This window comes from Prionailurus viverrinus, chromosome B2 (genome assembly GCF_022837055.1).
Source record: "Prionailurus viverrinus isolate Anna chromosome B2, UM_Priviv_1.0, whole genome shotgun sequence".
Classification (NCBI taxonomy): domain Eukaryota; kingdom Metazoa; phylum Chordata; class Mammalia; order Carnivora; family Felidae; genus Prionailurus; species Prionailurus viverrinus.
In genome coordinates, this window is record NC_062565.1 from 7,222,843 (window position 1) to 7,242,418 (window position 19,576).

The following is a 19,576-nucleotide window of genomic DNA, read 5'->3' on the forward strand; positions in this document are numbered from 1 at the left end:
TAATTTCAAATCAAAAAAGCAGGATAATAATTACTTTCAGCAGTGAAACGTAACAGAGGGACACTGCAATTTAAGCCCAGAGAGCATATAATTAAGAACAAGAAAAATCAAAGTATTCTTGATTAGACATTCATTGCTTTTATTTTTCTCCTGATGGACTTTCAGTTTACCTTAAAAGATCTATTAAAAATCACAAGCACACAGACACTTGGAGAATGCAGGAGTAGGGGAAAAAAAATAGGTCATCTTATAAAATTGATTATGTGAGCTCTCTCGCAGCAGTGCTGATGTCAGCAACAAGGAAAAACAATCTCCAGATAAATTGTGCAGATACCCTGTCTTCTGGAGAAAAACCTCTGTCCTTCTGTATATTGTGAGGCAAAGGGGGTGGGCTGGGAGCAGTTAAGTTTTATCCACGAGCATAAACATCAGGCTGGCTTTTGAAAAACGAGCCAAACCCAAAATAGCCCAGAAAAAAAAATTTTTTTGTCATAAAAAAAGGGGTATATATATATTTTTCCCGTCTAAATCTGGAATCCTTACTATCTTATTTTAAACAAGCCAGAGATTGCAAGCTTCAATCTGTTTGGATAGAAAAGAATTTATATAAATGTTTTGTTCAAGTCCAAAAGGGAAAGAGTTTAAATATACAGTGCATGAAAGATGCCCAGCTTCAAAACAGCTTAGTGCACAGAAGAGGAAAAATAATCTAACCTTCTGTTCCTCGTTCCCTGCAGTCTTTAAGCTTAAATATCTCGCAATTTGTAACGTCGTTTCAATGACCCCAACAGTCAGAGATTAACCAAAATTTCATAACTGTCCTGCTCTCCACCCCCCACCCTGCCTCTGGGAGGGGAGAACAAGAAGGTCAAAGAACAAATGGAAACAAAAAAATCTGTCTTCTGCACTCTTTCTCTGCACTTGAGAAAGAAAAACGAGGCAGATAAATCTGTATAATACTAAACCAAATCTCTTTAATTCCAGTCAGCTTTTATCATTCAGTCACTGAGTCTGTGTGCGGAAAAAAAAATTCATGCTAATTCCCCCTAGCAACAGCGTCAGCCTATCAGGAGACTTCATGTGCCAAGCAGCCGCCAGCCAGAGAGAATAACTCTAAGTAGGTCAGGCCTGTATTTCTAAAAATGCTACGGTCTAGTAACCCCACTGTCCCGTCTGTCTGCCCTGCCCCGTAATAACCTCAATTGCTTGGTGACACAATGACATACTATGCTGTTAGAGTGCAATCACATCATGCTACATTATTCTGCTGTGAGCGTGGCTGCTGGGTGAAGGACCCTCGGAGGGGCGGCATTAATCAGGCAGCCATTCATGCTCACCAGCACTTTACTCTAGAAATGGGGACCGCATTAATGACCAGCTGTTGGAACTAACACAAACAAAATAATGTCTTCCACCCTGTTGGGTGCACAGAATACACTATTCTGATCTGGCAGGTTCCGCTTCTTGACTAAATGGGAGATGTAAATTAAACGGGCTCAGACAATGTCAGCTTTGGCAACCTCAAAGTCAGTATATTTAAATTATATTACATGTGATTCAAAGAGCGATTGATTTAATATACACAGCTTTCCCTGCGTACAATTTTCCCTAATTCACATTAGAAAGGGAAACGCATACATGGGGAACGCGATACGTACGCGCAGAGCGCCCAGGAAGCCAAATACACAGAGCCGCGCTAAAATGGACTTCTCTTCGGGCAGAGAAACAAAGCGGGTCAGGAGTAATTGGGCGGCGTGAACACAAATACAAAATGAATGCTGTGGAGGAGCACCACAAACAAATAAGAGTAAACATCGTCAGCCTGGCGACCAATCAGCTCTTCCCACCGTGTCTTTGTGGGGGGCTCTACTCCCACCAAAATCTCCCAGGCACAGGAGACACAGGGGAGGGAAGTGAACACGGCCTTCAAATCCCAGGCGCCCTGCTGCCCTCCCTTCCCGCGGGTTTCCGAAGGCACCGCTGTGTGCCTTCAAGACGGCCGAGGCCCTCTCGAGGCTGACACTGGGGCAAGGAACAGAAAGCAGAACCCCGCGGCAGTTTTTTGAATTCTAACACGGGAACCTTAGACCGCACCTGACCGTATTTATTGGGATGTAACCTCTGACTCCTTTCCACGTGAATGCCCAGAAACGAGCAAACAAACATCACGCGTGGATGAGGCAGGAGGACTGGCAACGTGGGGGAAACACCTTGAGTAAAGGGGGGCTGCACTGATGTTCTTTTTGCACGACGAATCAGAACGTCTGAGTCACAATTTCAGTTAACGAACAGAGACTCCCCCCGCCCCGACAAACTGGTAAATCAGCCTTCAATTAAGCAGAATTCACCCGGTCTTAAAAGTATAATCCATCCGTATTTGATTTACAAACAGAAAATTCCTTAATCCACTTGCCCTTGTTTGAACCGGGTTTGATAACTCAGTTATGACTATCTTCTTCACTCCGTGGCACACATCACATAGTTATTCTTGGAGAGATACAGTCACTGACGCAACCATGAACCGCTAATTACAAGCTGCTGACATTCTGCTTGTCTATGCAGCTTTGAAGTTCTACGACTGTTCTCTCTCATGTGCTTGCTCAGTTTCAATCCCCCCCCCCCCCGCCTTTCGCCCCATTATCCACCCCCCCCCCCCATCTCGCCACTCTGAGCCCTTCTGGATTCACTCGTGGACTCTCTGGAGAAAGCGGTAAGATCAGATTCTCCAGCTTGCTGGCTCTCCACCCCCTCCCGGCACGCCATGCCCCCAGATCTACAGTGGGGAAGTACAGTAATGAGATCCCCACCCAACCCCGCCCGCAGGAATGCATCAACAGCTGGCCAAACATAATCCAACGCACAGAGCTGCCTTTGTAGAAATAGTAACAAACAGTGGAAAGGCCAGACAGGCGTCCCAGAAGAGCTCCCCATGACAACTGGGAAAACTCCTCCTCCCCAGGTTTGAGCGGACTCCACGGAGCTGGGGTCAGACCAGCACGGCTCACTCATCTGAGTCCAAAACCAGCCTCAAGCACCTCCCCCAAACTCCGCGGAGGCGACTCCGAGGGCACTCGCCTCTCTACGCTGCAAGTTGGATGCACGCTTGCTCCACGCGGACTGTGGCCGCTCTAGACGCCGCATGTCACGCGCCCTTCGGAATGCAGCGCCACCGACTCCCAAATCTCACCAACAGCATCCCGCACCTGTGCCTTAACCGTGTAGCTGGGAGCTGGGAGGACCGCGACTCTTCCTTAGAAAAGGATTTTTTTTTTTTAATTATACGCTGATCCTGGAATTCTAAAACATGTAAATAGAACACCGCATTCGTGTCTATCGAACATTTTAGCATCTGAAGCCTGTGGTAGCCAGCTGGTCCCGAAGTCATCTGGGATACATTTATTTTGATTAAATTGATCAGATTTCTATTTACAGGATAGAATCTTTCCCCCATACTGAATACAGCTGTGTTTACAGGGATTTGGAGGAGAAGAAGAAAACAAAACCCCGCAATCAGCCCTAGCAAAGCGCAGAGCACTCAGAGCTCCAAGGAGTTAACGCTGAGGGGTCTTGCTTTCACATTAACAAGAAAATTCTGCATGCAGCTGCTTTGGCCATCGTCTCTAGCTAGTCAGGAAATGGGTGTTGAGCTGAAGCTGAAAATACAAGCTGCAATCAAGCCCGGTCCAGCCAAGTGACAGACTTCCTGTGTAAAATGGTCAGAAATCTTTCTTTTCATGTCTCTACATGCATGCACATGCATTTAAAGCCATGCTGCTAGGCTGCGATTCTCTCTGGGGACACGGTTCAGTCACCTAGCCCATCAGTTTCTGCCTTGACAGCACAGGGGATGGCCAGACTACAATTTACAGTTCCTCCATCCATGTGCCGGGTTATAAATTATGCCCTCCTCTCTAGACCGGGAATGCAGACCAAGCGGCAGACGACCAAGCGGCATCCGGCACCTCCTCTTGCCTTTCACGCGCTCCCCTGTCTCTCTCCAGCTCTGCCTCGCCGGGCAGACGCAGCAGATACCTGGTTCGTCCATCTTCGGCTCTACTCAGGTAAAATGCCGCCGCATCTCGGCGTGGCTCGCCACCCCCCTCCCACCCAGACTAATCCCTGGGAGCAGCCCCGAGCTGGGTGCCCACGGCAGGAGGGGGGAGCTGCTGTCGCCCCGGCCCCGCGGAGGACCCGGCGGGCACGGGACGTGTTGCTAACTCCCCGTCCCCGGGCCTCGGCGTCCGCTCTGTCCGTCCCACCCCGGGCCTTGTGCAGCTTCAGCCTCTTCCAGCCGCAAGGGGCCCCGGCCAGAGCTCCGGAGCAGGTCCTCCTTGGGCGCTGTGCAGACCGCCGCTCCGGGTTCAGATGCACCTGCACCCTGGCGAAGCCGAGGCGGGGACACCGCAGGAGCAGCTCAGGTAACCAGGGAGGCTCAGCGTGCCCACAGAGATGCAGCCCTGGGGCTGGGAGAGCAAGGATGGTCTTGCTTCGGAAGAGGAGGAAAAAAAAAAAAAAAAAAAAAAGAAAAAGAAAGAAACACAAAACAGCGCAGCTCGGCGCCTGCGGGAGTAGGAAAAAAAAAAACAGACACAAACCATTAAAAAAAAAACGAACGAAAACCAAATTTCCAAAAATAAAAAAATAAAAAGGAATACAGAGATCAGGGTACTTCGTGCGACTTTTATTTCTGACGTTTCTCGGTTTATTGGCCGCCCCGCCCCCTCCAAAATCTCTTCTGTCCCCGAACCACTACTGTCCATGAGTGCCGAGTCACAAAGGCTCTTGCTCCAAAGTGCTGCAGCCCCGGCATCACATGAGAAGCCACATGACAAGTGGAGCCGGCTGCTGATGTGGTCAACTATTTCACCGAGGCAGGCGGGGGGGGGGGGGGGGGGGGGGGGAGTAGGAGGGAGACAAATCTCGAGTGAGACATGCCCCTCTCGCGCTGCCACGGGGAAATCTCCTCACAAGAACAATGAGAAGAAGGCATCTCGGAAGAAACGCTCGTGAATGCATGTGTACTTCATACACGCACGCTTGCACAGACCACAGAGGCCAGGGATGCTTGAAGACATTTGCAGGATGCTGTACCACAGACACTAGCTGGATGGCAGCAATATTATTTCTAGTTTGTATTAGTCAAAGCTGATTCCACTTAAGTGGATTCCTGAAAAGCACACACCATATCTTCATAGCATGATCAGGCTTGGGAAACCAATTCTATTATCTCTCCCTGCAATCTGTATCTGAACCTGCATTCTGAATAATTTATTTTTAGACTAATAAGATGCTTGCCAAGACCGCTGCTTTTCTTCGGCGAGTGGCGCAGGCAATATTCACCCATGTGGGAAAAGCCTGTCCCTTTGTAGGGAGACGAGGCGAGACGGTTTCCATCATTCCCCCCCCCCCCAAAAAATGCAATTTCTTCTTTAAAGGCACACAGACACGTAACCATCAAGCTCTCCCACAAGTAATCATTAAAAACAAGGGAAATGTTTCTGCTTCATTGAATTGACATGCCTCTTACTTGCAGTTTGGCATCTCATGCTGGCAAATGGTGGTGATATTTTTCTAACGCTGTTCATGGCTACAGCTAGAGCCCTTAAGCCACAAGGATATTGCTACTTCTCAGCAGGGCGAGAGCAAACAATTGCTTTCTAGAGAAGGGCTGCACTGCCAGGTATGTTTTAATAGTTACAATATGGCATGGAGGAAGGAGATGGCCTCAGGGTCTTGTAGATTCCCTCACTTATGAAAAAAGTTGCCTATTTGGGACATCGTGCCGATGATGTGAGAAGTAGGTCTGTTTAGAAAAATTGATCACGCCGGCTAACTAGCACCACAGAATCCTCCAATGAGTGGCAAGAGTGTCTACAACAGGACTTAGTCGATAGTGCAGATATCAAGGAAAGAGACTGTTCAAGCTGCCCCTGCCAGGCTCCAAATGTGTGAGGGTGTCAGGGACCGTTCCAAACACCGAGAGGCCAGGGGTGAGCCATATGGGCATGGTCCCTGCCATCACGGGCTCAACGTCTAGTAACTACAAATATTCCAAAGTTACCAGGAAGACAGGGGCACTTTTGCACTCTTCCCTCATCATCATTCTCTAAGAACTCCCAAGTCCTGTGGATTCTTTCCTTACAGACTCCCCCTCCATTCCCCATTTCCAGAGTGTAAGCTCAGGCACTCATGCCCTCACACTCAACAAGCTTCTGTCTGGTCTCTTTTTGCATTCCAGAACATTTGGCGGCCTGTCACCCAACGAATCCTACTCAGCCACCATATCGGTGACATCCAGAACCCTTCCACACATGGTCTGTGCATGGCCCCTTTGTATCACCACCTTCCTCTGCTACCAGCGAAGACACCTTGTTACCCGACTATACATTATCTGTTTTGTATAGACTACTCCGTTCCTGAGCATCCAAACACGTCACCCATTGAATCAGGGAAAACGTACTAATTTGGGCCTACCGCTGTTAATGACGAGGCAAAAAGCACTGGAAAGGAAGCGAAGCCCCATGAGGCACTCCCCTTGCCCTCAGAGAACATATCATCTATGGAATCTGTGGTATGTATTCTATGGGTCCTAACCATGCACTATCTTGCACTGCTAGCTACCTGTTCAAATTTTAGTTCCTTTAAAAAAATAATAAAAATAGTGGAAATCTGCCCGCTAAATGAGCATCAGGTAAGTAGGGCCAGAGAAGGGAAAGATGACTTCTACCTAGATGCTGGGAAGGGACCGCAGAGAACCCCGAGGTGTGCCGTGAGCCGTGAGATGTCTGGAGGGGTGCAGTTGAGGCGTGGGTCCAAACAGACACTGCAAGACTGAACACGCAAGCGCGTCTCCTCCACACGTTTTACATACGTGAACCCACTTCATCTTAACGATCCTAGGAGGGATGTGTTGCTCTTTTCAGTGATCTAGAACAGAAACACCAAAGAGAAAGGAAGGAAGTCGTCCAGGACCGCACAGGGAGGGAGTGGCTGGTCTGGGCCCTGAGCACACCGTCTTCGCCCCCTTGCCGGACTCGGCACTGGATGAACGGTGGGAGGGAAACCAGCCCGGTGAGAAGACACAGCCAAGGCGCAGGGTGCCTGAAAGGATCGATTCGGTGCAAGGAGGCTGTTAGTTTTCATAGCAGTGGGACTGTCCTGAGAACAAGCCAAGAGAACAACCCAGTCGTAGGACACGGGGCCGGGTATAGCCACAGGTGAGATGGAAAGGGGACGGGGGAGCTTGGGTAGAAAGAGAATAATAAAGAGTTTCCTGCAATAGAATCACTATATGGGGACAGTGCCCGAACTCTGACAGCGGCCAAAGAAAAATCGAGATGGATTCTGGAGGCTTTACGGAGAAAGAAATGATGTTGCCGAAGTGCTCGCGGAGAACGAGGAGAACGATGGTGGCCACGCTGACTGCACGTGTTTTTAAGCCTGGACAGAGAAAGAAGCAGGTCCCTGTGTGCAGGAGCCGTGTCATTAATCTGTTTCCCCAGTAGCGAGCACAACGCTGGATGCGTTTTTACAAAATGATGAATGAGCAAACGAAAGTCACAGAGGTAGAAATGGGAAAATCAGAAGCGGTGCTCCGTATGGGGAAAACCTCTACAGAGAACTCCGTGTTTCATAGGACATGCAAGGGGCAAGGTCCGTCATGAGATTCCATACAGAGAAGTGGACTTTATTTTCTCCTACCGCCGTTGGCCCAGATTTTCGAGGGCATGTTCCCCCACCACACGCCTCATATCTACTTTCTGGGCCCCCTTAGAGGAGGCGGTGCTCCCTCCGGCCCCTCCGGCCACCCCCATCTTTGCCCACCAGCCGCACACCGATGTCATCCGCGGCTAGCCCGTGATACAGATGCCACACGCACCAAGGCAAGAAAATACGTGTGTGAACATATTTTACCATTCTCTTATTTATTTTTTTTTTATGTAGCAAAGGGAAAAAACAAAGGGAAGTTGATCAGCCTTCTCACACAGTCTTAGCTAACCAGAATACTAAATTAACGAACGTACCTCATTTCGTAGGCAGTTAATGGAGGTTAATATGACATACTGCCTCTGGCTCTGCAAGTAAAAAAGGGTGTTATTGCCTCATATTATAGCTGGGGAAAAAAAAGTGTTAATAATCTTTCTCATCAGCAGTAAAGAATTGGGCTTTTAATACCTAGATATATTTTAGTAAAAGGCTAGTATATCATCTCTAAGTGGAGTTCAAGAGCAATGTTAGATAGAACTAGGGCATTTCAAGAGCCTGCTTACACTAGAGACAAAAAAAAAAAAAAAAGAAAAGAGAAGAAAAGAAAAGAAAAGAAAAATAAATTACATCCAACGTCAAATTTATTGCTGCATTCTTGAAGGAAAGATATTTTTAAAAAATGGCGAATTTATGCTGGACATGTTTTTATTTGTATTGCTTCAGATCACTTCTAATAATTAATCTTTAAATGTTAAAAAAAAACACCTTGGATCTTGCAAATAAGTGATTTTGAGTAAACGGGGAATATGTGAGAAGGTCACTGTGTTATTCAGTGACAGTCACACATGTGTTATGCGCACCTACTAATACTAATGTAAGATTGCGTGTAAGGCACAGGAGTGGCGTAAAAGGAATGAATGAAGTCTAGGCGCAGAAAGAGCTTACCAGTAACTTTACCCTGGAAGACACTTCCCACCCCTTGACAAAGGGGACCTATTGCTTTGGATGACAGTAAACAATAGCAGAGGTTAGTAAAAAAATAAATAACATACATAATAATTATTATCATGATTATAGAGATGCCTTCTTGAGCGGTAATCAACCCCACCAGGCCACTTTGAGGTCTCAGCATAACAAAAAAGAAAGAAAGGAAAAGAAATAGCTTGGACGATATGAATATTCAATTAGTGTTACTCATAAGTCCCATAAGTGAATAAGAACATTATGCTTTAGCTTTGCAATCCTGGGACATATTATAAATGATGCAGTCATGATAATGTAGAGAAAGGAAGGATCTTGCAGACTTACTTAGTAGTGTGCTAGAGGGCGGAAAATTGCATGCCATGTTTTCGAACTTCCCCCAAATGGATACTGAATTAAGATGAGCTCTTCACAAAGCAGAATGACAAAGTGACTAATTGCTGGCTGCTGGCAGACCACGGATTTCCCCTCCTTCTGTTACCCGGTGTCATTACCCTGCCCCATTTTACAGGGGCCAAGTGGCAATTTTAAGGTGGAAGGGACTGTTTGTTCACCTGTGAGTGGTTTGACCTTAGACTCTGCAGAGCACTGTCAGGAAGTCGGTCTTTCCATGCTCTTTACAGTAAACAAAGACAGTGTGGCTGGGCTCCAAATGTTACAGAAGGTCAGGGACCAAACTGCCTCAAAGACAAAGACCGCTTCCAGAAATTGAAACACAAAATAGATGTAAAGCACCAGCAACATTCCAAACCGCGCTCCTGTCCATTCTCAGCGTTCGGTTCAGACAATGTGACACATACCCAGCATCGGGGCATAATAGAAACAGAATCATAAAACCCCAGGTGCTGGAAAGCACCTTAAAGGTCATCGGGTCCAACTGCAGCTCTGAATTGTGAATGTTGCCCTTTAAAAATATCTCCTCCACGTAACCATCCTGGCTCCCACAGGCACCTCCAGGGACTGAAAAATGCAGTGCCCTGGGAGGGAGGCAGACCATCCCATCTCCTGACTGCAACAGCCTGATTATTTAAAAGCCCTGAGCCAAAAGGTCTGATTCCATGTTAGGGGAACCCTGGCTGTAGCTCCTGTTCCCTGGCCCTCGAATGAGAAGTTGGAGGGCTCGAGTCTCAAAAGTTTTCCACGTGATGGTCCGGCAAATATTAGAGGCAATCTATCATCACCCGCTCAGACTCTCCTTTTCTACAAAGAATATATACGGTTTCTTTAACCACTGCTCCGTGACTACTACTCGATTCAAAATCCCCTTCCCAGCCTATGAATTCGGTTTCTTGGCAGCTCTGGGAATGACGCACGCGTGGAGCAGAACACCGAACCCCAGGATGTGGACACACAACGTAAACGGTACCGTCACCTCCCTTATTCGTGAAGAACAGATACAGCAGAGCATAACCTGCCTTCGCTTTCCTGGTGGACACATCAAACTGGTGACTCTCTGGGCTCCCCTGTGCCTTCGTGCATATGGGTTCCACCTAAATCACAATGTTGCCATCGCCGGATGGGGACTTTGTGAATTATTTGACCTTTTATGTTGTTTGGGGTGAGTACATATAAGAATCTATAGTATTAAAAACAAACAAACAAACAAACATACAAAGCTAAGGCGGAGTAGCAAACCAGCCCGGAAGGACACAGGAATGTATGTATAAATATAGAGACCTCTTCCAGGGGAAGACAGAACCCCCAGGGAAGGCATCAATTCCGAGAAGGCAGTGGGTACACCTTCTGTTTTTCCTCTATCACAACAGCGCCGCATTGAGGGAACTGCCTCCGTGGTATGGAACAGCTTGGCCTGGCAGGAAGAACACCGCACCGGCTGTCAAAAGCTCTAGATTGTGGTGTCCATGTTGTAGTCAGGGATCTCTTTGCTGTATGACCACAGGTGAGCAGTTAGCGGTTTTCCAACCCCGGTTTCTTCCGATGCAAAGTACGAACCCCGACAATATGCACCCTGAGCTGCCCAGCATCAGAACAGCTAATGGTCGTGTGGAATTTTAATTAAATGTCTAAAATACGTTAATACAATGGCATAAATAAAATGCTGACCCTTGGATAACGTTGCCCATAGACTTTCACGTTAAATGGTTTCAAAACATGTGAACGGCGCACGGACGCATCTAAAAGGTCCTCTGTTCACAGTTGTTTTTAGAAGATATGCCAATTAGTTACGTGAGGGAAGCCAGAATGGGGGCCCTGCCATCTTTACCCTCTGATAAAAATAATGGTTTTCAATAGGTGAGCCAATTACGGAGATTCTTAGGGTAGGGAACGAAATAAATGTCATAATGTGATATCATCACTTTTCCATAATCCAAATGTCTTCGTAAAATGTCTTTAATTAACTCTACAGAGAGAACCTTTAGGTTGAAAAGATCCACTTTCTTTCTCATTTTTTTAACTAGAGCCATGACAACACTGTTGCTCGATGTCAATCAGCAGCTGTCACAATGGGAACACAGTCCACATCCTTAGTTAGGAGAGAGACGGTTGGCAAACAGTGACAAGAGAAGACCCGCTCATCACCTGGAGAGCTCACGCAGGGTAGAAGGAACTCCACCGCAAGGTTCTAAGACGCATCCCACCCTCCTAACGTTAACGTCAGAATAGCTGACCTTTTCGCTACGTAGGTGATTAGACTATGCAATTTTTCTCTTAGATCAAAGAACTAAAACTAAAAAATGAGAAAGGTGGGCTTGATTTTCTCAAAAGTGGAGCCCACGGTGGACCCAGCCTTTCTCTGTGCCTGCCTCTTCACTGCCCCCGGCCCCAGGTCACCGTCAGGGAGTCAGCAGAGTTCTCTGGACCCTGGCCTTACGAGGCGAGGGTCACGCAGCACACCAGGGAGCCGGAATGAGAAGTCCAGGCTGTGCCACGCACCTGTCGTCCAGACCCAGGCAGCGCTGGGGGCGGGGACCGACACCCTTTGATATTATCTGCTTGCAAAATATCCCTAGGTGGCAAACTGTTAGGTAATTAAGTGCCTAACAGCATCGGATCTGAACACAAGTTGTAAACACGTCAGCTTACCGTCACCAACAGCGACTCTACGATGAAATGACCTAGGTCACAGGTGACCACATCTCCATCCCAGCAGTGAAGCAGCCCTTCTAGAGGACGCTTTAAAGTCAGAAAATGGCCACGCTGAGGATGCCAAATGCACACAGGTGTCTCGCTGGCCGCGACAGTCATGAAGCTCTCTCAAGCGACAGAAGAAGCAGGAATTCGCCCCAGACGTTCAGTTAGACCGAGCGCCTCGCTGGAGCGCGCTTCCCTGCGCGTGATGGCCTTTTCTGCAGGTCAGCGACACAGCCTCACGGGGTCTGCACGAAAGTAAAAACACCGACGGGGAGAAAAGCGCACCGGGACGAGACAGACGAGAGGCTGGTTTGTTCCTCCGTTTGCCTGAATGCGCGGTTTATGTAGACTCTATCCCCTAAGGGAAAAACTTCAATTATGCTTTTTAAAAATACTCTCGAAATGTGAGAGACCTTCTGTGGGTTTTTTTTCCAACGTTTTTTATTTATTTTTGGGACAGAGAGAGACAGAGCATGAACGGGGGAGGGGCAGAGAGAGAGGGAGACACAGAATCGGAAACAGGCTCCACTCTCCGAGCAATCAGCCCAGAGCCTGACGCGGGGCTCGAACTCACGGACCGCGAGATGGTGACCTGGCTGAAGTCGGACGCTTAACCGACTGCGCCACCCAGGCGCCCCTGTGGGTTTTTTTTTTTTAAGCGAACCGAAGCTCGATGTTTCACTTTTCCGTGAAAATGATTCCGTTTACATTAAACACTGGTTCCCGATACTCTCCCTCTCTAGTACCCCTACATTTTATATGTAGGTGGATATTGTGTGTATATCTTTTATGAAGATTATAAAGTTACCAAATTTACATAATTATGCAAGTATATGAAATTATATAAATATATAGAAAGATGGCCTTAAATTTAACAGAGTTGGCTCTCATTTTTGAGGCTCTAAAAAACAAAGATTTGCTATTAATGAGGATATTCAAAAGCATAATTTTCACAGAATATGAAGACAATAACAAAATAGTTTTTCAAAGTTTATAAATTGATACAAGTGTAGCAATTCTCAGGACTCCTTTCAGGGGACAAATTTAGTTATATGGGTATATTAAAAAGATAATTTTGGGGCATCTGGGTGTCTCATAGTCAGCTGAGCACCGGATTTTGGCTCAGGTCATGATCTTGCGGTCCGTGAGTTCGAGCCCCACGTCAGGCTTTGTGCTGACAGCTCAGAACCTGGAGCCGGCTTTGGATTCTCTGTCTCCCTCTCTCTCTCTCTGCCCCTCCCCTGCTCCCGCTCTGTCTCTCTTTCTCTCTCAAAACCAAACATTAAAAAAAAATTTCAACGTTAAAAAAAGAAGATAATCTTATTAGTTTGAAGTTACTGAGGTTGAAACGGGCCTCATCTATCGGTAAGATTATCTCACGCAGTAAATGTTGTGGAACTTTTGGAAAAGAAGAATTCTAATAATACTGAACACTTAATTATTACTTAATACATGGTAGGCAGTGCCGTGAGCACTCTACATTTAACCCTCACTAGGAAACTTAGGAATTAGGCACTAATCTTCTCTCCATGTTACAGATGAGGAAACAGCAGTAAGTGAGAAGCTAAGTAACTCGGCCAGGGCCACACAGCTAATAGATGGGAAAGCAGGCTACACATTCAGGCAGTCGGGCCCCAGAGTCCATTCCTCTGCCTGTAGGTCCTCCTTCCCTCTCCTACTTGACCCCAAACATACCCAATACAAAACCAGGGCAGATGCCACTCTTGGGTCTGCACAGCACTTCGTGTTATTAGGAAATCATCATATGTCAAAATGCAAGGAAGAAAATGTAACACTTCTAATGACATGTTTATGCTGGTGAAAACTATCCCAATGACATTCTATAGAGTTTTTCAAGTGATTAAAGGGGCACCTGGGTCGCTCAGTCGGTCAAGCGTCCAAGTCTTGGTTTTAGCTCAGGTCACGATCTCACGGTTCATGGGATCGAGCCGTGCGTCGCACTCTGGGCTGACGGTGTGGGGCTGACTTGAGATTCTCTCTCTCCCTGTGTCTGCCCCTCCCCTGTGCACACGCTCACTCTCTCACACAAAATAAATAAACTTAAAAACACCGACTAAAACAGGGCACGAAAGTTGCGAAGCCTACTTACTCCTACCACACAGGGACTACAAACACATGTGAATGGATAAATCAGCACGTCGAGCGGAGACATGGCGGGCAGCAGTCCAGAGCTTGCCAGAAGGGGCTAAAGAGAGAAGGTGAGGCAGTTCAGCCCAATTAATAACCATTCTGATGACAGCGAGCCTATATTAAGCACTCGTCACATGGAACCGGGCACTCCAGAAGAGCTCTAGAAAAACTGTAATCTGACTTTTACAACTCTACCAGTCTACTATTATTCTCATTTTACAGATGAGAAAACTGAGCCCCACAGAGATTAAGTAACTTCCTCAAAATGAAACAGCTGACAACTGAGGTAAGATTTGCACCTTGCTCTATGGGACTCTAAAGCTTGTACTCGAGACTAGTCATGCTACTGACAGGTCGAGTTCAAAGCGTCATCTAAAGGAAAACAAATCGGCAACGATGTCTGAGCCAACAGCTCACACCCCAGGTCTCTGCGTCCCGGAGAACGACACCTTTGAGAGCACTGGGTTCATAGGATCGCAGATCTCTGCTCCTTGCACTGTGGTTACGAGTTTCAGCCCTGTGCCTGCTGAGCAGAGTTGCAATCAGAATTGCCTGGGTCATTTTGGAGCCAAACAAAATTAGCCGCTGCAAAGACCTCTGGGAATTAATCAGCGTAAATCAACCCATGACCATATAGCATGAGCCCTGATAAAGTCTGAAAACAGGGAACTTGGACCATCAGAGACAAATGACCAAGACGTATACGGGAAGTGAAATAAACAAGGACAAGCTGTAGGATAGAGCCACATCTGCGAGGGGGTAGGTCTGACGGGCCACAGACAACAAGATGGCAAATTCTAGGTAATAAGAAACGTTGATGCAATGGAAGAACCACCTGTTTTATGTAAAGCTCCAAATAACCAGATCACAGTGGACAGCCACTCAAATAATGCCTTCATAATACAGAATATGATTGAGAATAACTCAATTCACAGGGAGCTTACGGCGGCGGGTACTAGATAGCCTGTCAGGAAAAACAGAACGATAATTACAGAAAAGAATCATCTCCTCAGAAAAACAAAAACTCATCAAACGAAGTTTGTAAAGCCTGTCTTACAGACACGTTGTCTGGACTCATGCTCTCAAAAATGCTGCTGTTTCTTTTTTTTCCATTTTATGCCAATTCGTTTAGTTAATTTAGTGGTTTTATCCTGTTATTTCTAAGATGGGTACACCCATAGCATCTCACAACCTTTACAATTTCTTAAAGAACCATAAGAAATTCAGAATCCAAAAGGGCATAATTATTTCCCCCAAACAAAACAATGACAAAATGACTTCTGTGTCTGTTGTAGAAAAATCACCTTTATGACAGTCACATTAAAAAATCTAAACTCAGGGGGCGCCTGGGTGGCGCAGTCGGTTAAGCGTCCGACTTCAGCCAGGTCACGATCTCGCGGTCCGTGAGTTCGAGCCCCGCATCAGGCTCTGGGCTGATGGCTCAGAGCCTGGAGCCTGTTTCCGATTCTGTGTCTCCCTCTCTCTCTGCCCCTCCCCCGTTCATGCTCTGTCTCTCTCTGTCCCAAAAAAAATAAATAAACGTTGAAAAAAAAATTAAAAAAAAAAAAAATCTAAACTCAGGATGGCTGGGTGGCTCAGTCGGTTAACCGTCCGACTTTGACTCCGGTCATGATCTCATGTTTCGTGAGTTTGAGCCCCGCGTCGGGCTCTGTACTGACATCTCAGAGCCTGGAGCCTGCTTTGGATTCTGTGTCTCCCCCTCTCTCTGCCCATCCCCTGCTCATGCTCTGTCTCTCTCTTAAAAATAAAACTTAAAATTTTTTTTAAAAAAATAAGAAAAAATAAACTCCAGTCAACTGGAATTCTTGATCAAACACGAATAAAATTGATAAGCAAATTTCATTAAAATATCACTGAGATTAAATCAAAAGACTTTATCACAGAATAAAATTTTTTAACTTTTTAAATTTTAGGATAGTTTTGGATGTATTTGAAAAGTGCAAAAGGTCATACAGAGTCCACGATTATCAACATCTTGTGTTTGTCACAAATGAACAACAGATGTAGTATTAGTAACTGAAGTCATATGTTATTTGAATTTCCTCAGTTTTCACGTAATATCCTTTTTCTGTACCAGTATCCCATCCAGGATATTTCATTACATTTGTCATGTGTCCTTACATGCCTCTGGGTTACAAGCTTCTCAGACTGGCCCCGTTGTTTATGATCTCGTGTACTGCTCAGGCATCACCTAGATTCCCTTCAATTTTGGTCGACTGGGCCTTTTTGCCTTGCAGTCTGATTGGGGTTTGTGGGTTTTGGGGAGGAAACCCACAGAGGTGAAGTGTCACTGCAGTCCTCGCCAGATTACATCAAGGCTGCATGCCACCAACATGCCTTGACCTACGGACATGAAGCTTGGTCATCGGGCTGTGGTAGTGTCCACCATGTTTTTCCATAAAGCTTCCCTTCCTCCACCCCACCCCCCGGCCACGCGGCCCACACTGTGCTTTCCGGAAGGAAGGAAGTCACTACGTGCATCCTGAACTAAGAGGTAGGGAGCTAGACCCCACCTTTTTGTGGACAGAATATCAACACCAGCTGTTTGGAATTCTTCTGCAGGGGATAACAGTTTCTTCTCTCCCAGTGACTTACTTATTCAATCATTTTCCTATTAATATAAACTCATGGATACTTATTTTATAGCTAGAGTTATAAGGCAACACTATCACAACCAAAAAATTTTGAGGGGTGCCTGGGTGGCTCAGTCAGTTAAGTGTCCATCTCTCAGTTTCAGCTCAGGTCGTGATCTCACACTTCAGGAAATCAAGCCCCACTTCGGGCTCTGTTTGCTGGAAGCAAAGAGCCTGCTTGGGATTTTCCCTCTTTCCTCTCTCTCTGCCCCTCTGCCATTTGCTCACCCTCTCGCTCTCTCAAAATAAATAAACCTTAAAACAAGTTTTGAAAGGAGATTTACTGAAGTTCACTGACAAAGATGGGCCTGTCACTTTTGGTCTCCGGGCCAGGGAAAGGTTGCAGGTAGAGGCAACTATTTGGAGGTCATGAGCACCTTGAAGATTAAGATGCCGGGGATGTGCAGGAAGAAAAAAAAGGGATGTGCCCCTTTGTTCTAGGGGACTTTCTCACTTTATTTCTGATATAGGCAGAACAAAATTCATTACATAGTCAGTGTCTTCAAAGTTCACGTGACTTGGTTATTGAAATTCTTCAGACAGATGCAGACTCAACACCCCTCTCTCTTACAAATAACTTTGGTGATACAAATAGGCGTCACACAATCCAACATACCGACCCTATTTGTCTCCCTACATATTTAGAACTGTAAAAAACACCTGCATTTTGAGAACTATTTAGGGTCCCGGTAGCTCAGTGCACTGAGCGCCCAACTCTTGATTTTGGCTGAGATCATGATCCCAAGGTTGTAGGATCAAGCCTTGCATCAGGCTTTGTGCTGAGTGTGGAACCTGCTTAGGATTCTCTCTCTCTCTCCTGCCCCTCTCCCACACTCTCACGGAGTCTCTCTAAAAAATTAAAAAAGCACAAAATTTTTAAATACTAAAATAAAAACTTTAAAATATTGGTAGTGTAACAACTGGAGGTATAGAATATAATTGGAAGGTAGAAGAATATAGTACATATTTTCTTTGAGAGAGAGAGACAGCTCACGAGCAGAGAGGGACAGGGGGAGAGAGAGACTCCCAAGCAGGCTCCCTGCCCAGCACAGAGCCCGACGTGGGGCTTGATCTGACAACTGTGAGATCATGACCTCAACCAAAATCAAGAGTCAGACAATTAACAAAATGAGCCACTCAGGCGCCCCTTAGATACTTACTACACACCATTCATTAGCACTAAGTAACTTCAGGCATAAAACACAGGACAAAACTCCATAATAAAGAAAAAGTACACGAAAGCTGTCGCACAGAAGGACAAAGAACACCATGTAGACTAGAAGGAAATCAAGACGACAAACGTAGGTTTCGTTCTTTCCATAAATACAGAGCACCTGCAATCAGTCAGGAAAGTGGGTCCCAATGCTGAGAAAAAACAGTTACCAATTTTGGCCTCACGCAATCTGTTGGGAAATAACAAAGGCGCTATGGAACGTGCGCAGGAAAGGGTAACGCAGAAGTCCCGGCTCTCAAACCTGCACATTTTCCCAATCTTCAGGAGCGGTCCTTGGCCTGGCATCTGAGACATGACCTCAGAGTCCTTGGTGCGTCACATCAGGGGAATGTTTTGGTACGCCTGAGGCCTCGGGCCACACCAAACAACTTATGTTAACAATAGGACTTATGGTGAGCGATCACCTGGTCTGGTAAGCCTGAAGCTCTGGACCACACTATAAATCTGACCTCTGGGGGCTGCAAATGAAGTAGATCAGGTTCCGAATGCCTATGCAGCTGACCACCCCACCCCCCACACACACACACACAAAAAGACCTGCACACCAAGGCTCAAGTGAACTTCCCTTGTTGGCAACACAGGGTTTTGTTGCAGAGAGAACAGCGTGTTGCTGATGGAAGGAAGTGTTGCGCGTGTGTCCATTGGGAAAGGGCAACTGGCAGCTGGTGCCCGGTCTCTCCTGGATTCCACCTAGCCACCTTTTCCCTTTGTGGATTTTCAGCCGTGACCTTTCACTGTAATAACCGGAACCACTAGTAGAACAGCTTTCTTAAGTCCTGTCTTCGTGACAAATCCTTGGGCCTAAAGGTGGTCTTGGGAACCCCCAAGTTTCGACTCTAATGACAAATTGATGCACATACTCTGAAGGTGAATAGCCGAATATATGGGAGCTTCTCACATAGTCTGAATTAGATCAGGAGGTCAGAGAAGGCTTCCCGAAGAAGTGACGTCTGAGTGGAGATTCAAGGGATGCACAAAAACATATTAGGAAACGGGGCAGGAGTGGGAAGAGCTTTCTGGCAGGGGAAACCGCATGCACAAAACCTTCTGGCGGGAGAAAGTAAACTGTGTGGAAGCAGCTGAAAGTGGATGGGTGTGACAGGAGCACAGGGAACAGAAGGCATGGGTGAAGGACTAGCGAGGCCTCAGAGGCAGGGACTGGTCGACCATGCAAAGGAATTGGGTCATTATCCTAAGAGTAATGAGAAGCTATGTAAAGGCTTGAAACAAAGGGGAGATCAACAGGGCGGCCTTCTGAAGTCATAATTCTTCCAACAGGGTGGAGAATTTACCAGAGGTGATGAGCAGACAGAGTGAAAACACGGAGATCTCTTACTATAATAGTCAAGATGAGAACGGGTAGGATCTCCACCTGGGGTGGCAGCTTTAATAGGAATTTGGTAGGTCAAATTGACAAGGCTTCGTGATAAATTGGCAAGAGAGACGAGAGAGACCCAGGGGGGTGAAATCTCCTATTCTGGCTTGTGTAAATGAGGGATGGTTGAGCTACGCACTGAGGCAGGAAACACTAGGAGTGCTCACACATTTCTGTCTGGGGAGGAAGCACCAGAATAATTATGCAGTTGATCATGGATACATGGAGTCTGATGGGTCTTTAGAGCTGAAAGTGGACACCTTTATAAACAACTGAATACATAAGTATGCGGAGGATATAAAATTAGGTTTTATTCACAAATTATAACTGCAGCTGTGCATCCAAGAGGCATCTACTATTTGCCAGGCACAGCTTTAAGCA

At 46.5% G+C, this 19,576-nt stretch overlaps 1 protein-coding gene and 1 long non-coding RNA gene across 6 annotated transcripts in view; one reads left to right on the plus strand and one right to left on the minus strand.

The window, feature by feature from the left end:
• Positions 1-19,576, minus strand: part of LOC125165885 (uncharacterized) — an 821,026-nt gene that overhangs the window by 199,939 nt on the left and 601,511 nt on the right. The window lies entirely within an intron of this gene.
• On the plus strand, positions 3,321-4,414 carry LOC125165887 (uncharacterized). The gene is made up of 3 exons (XR_007152255.1): positions 3,321-3,715; positions 3,916-4,061; positions 4,276-4,414. It is a non-coding gene; the product is annotated as an uncharacterized LOC125165887 (long non-coding RNA).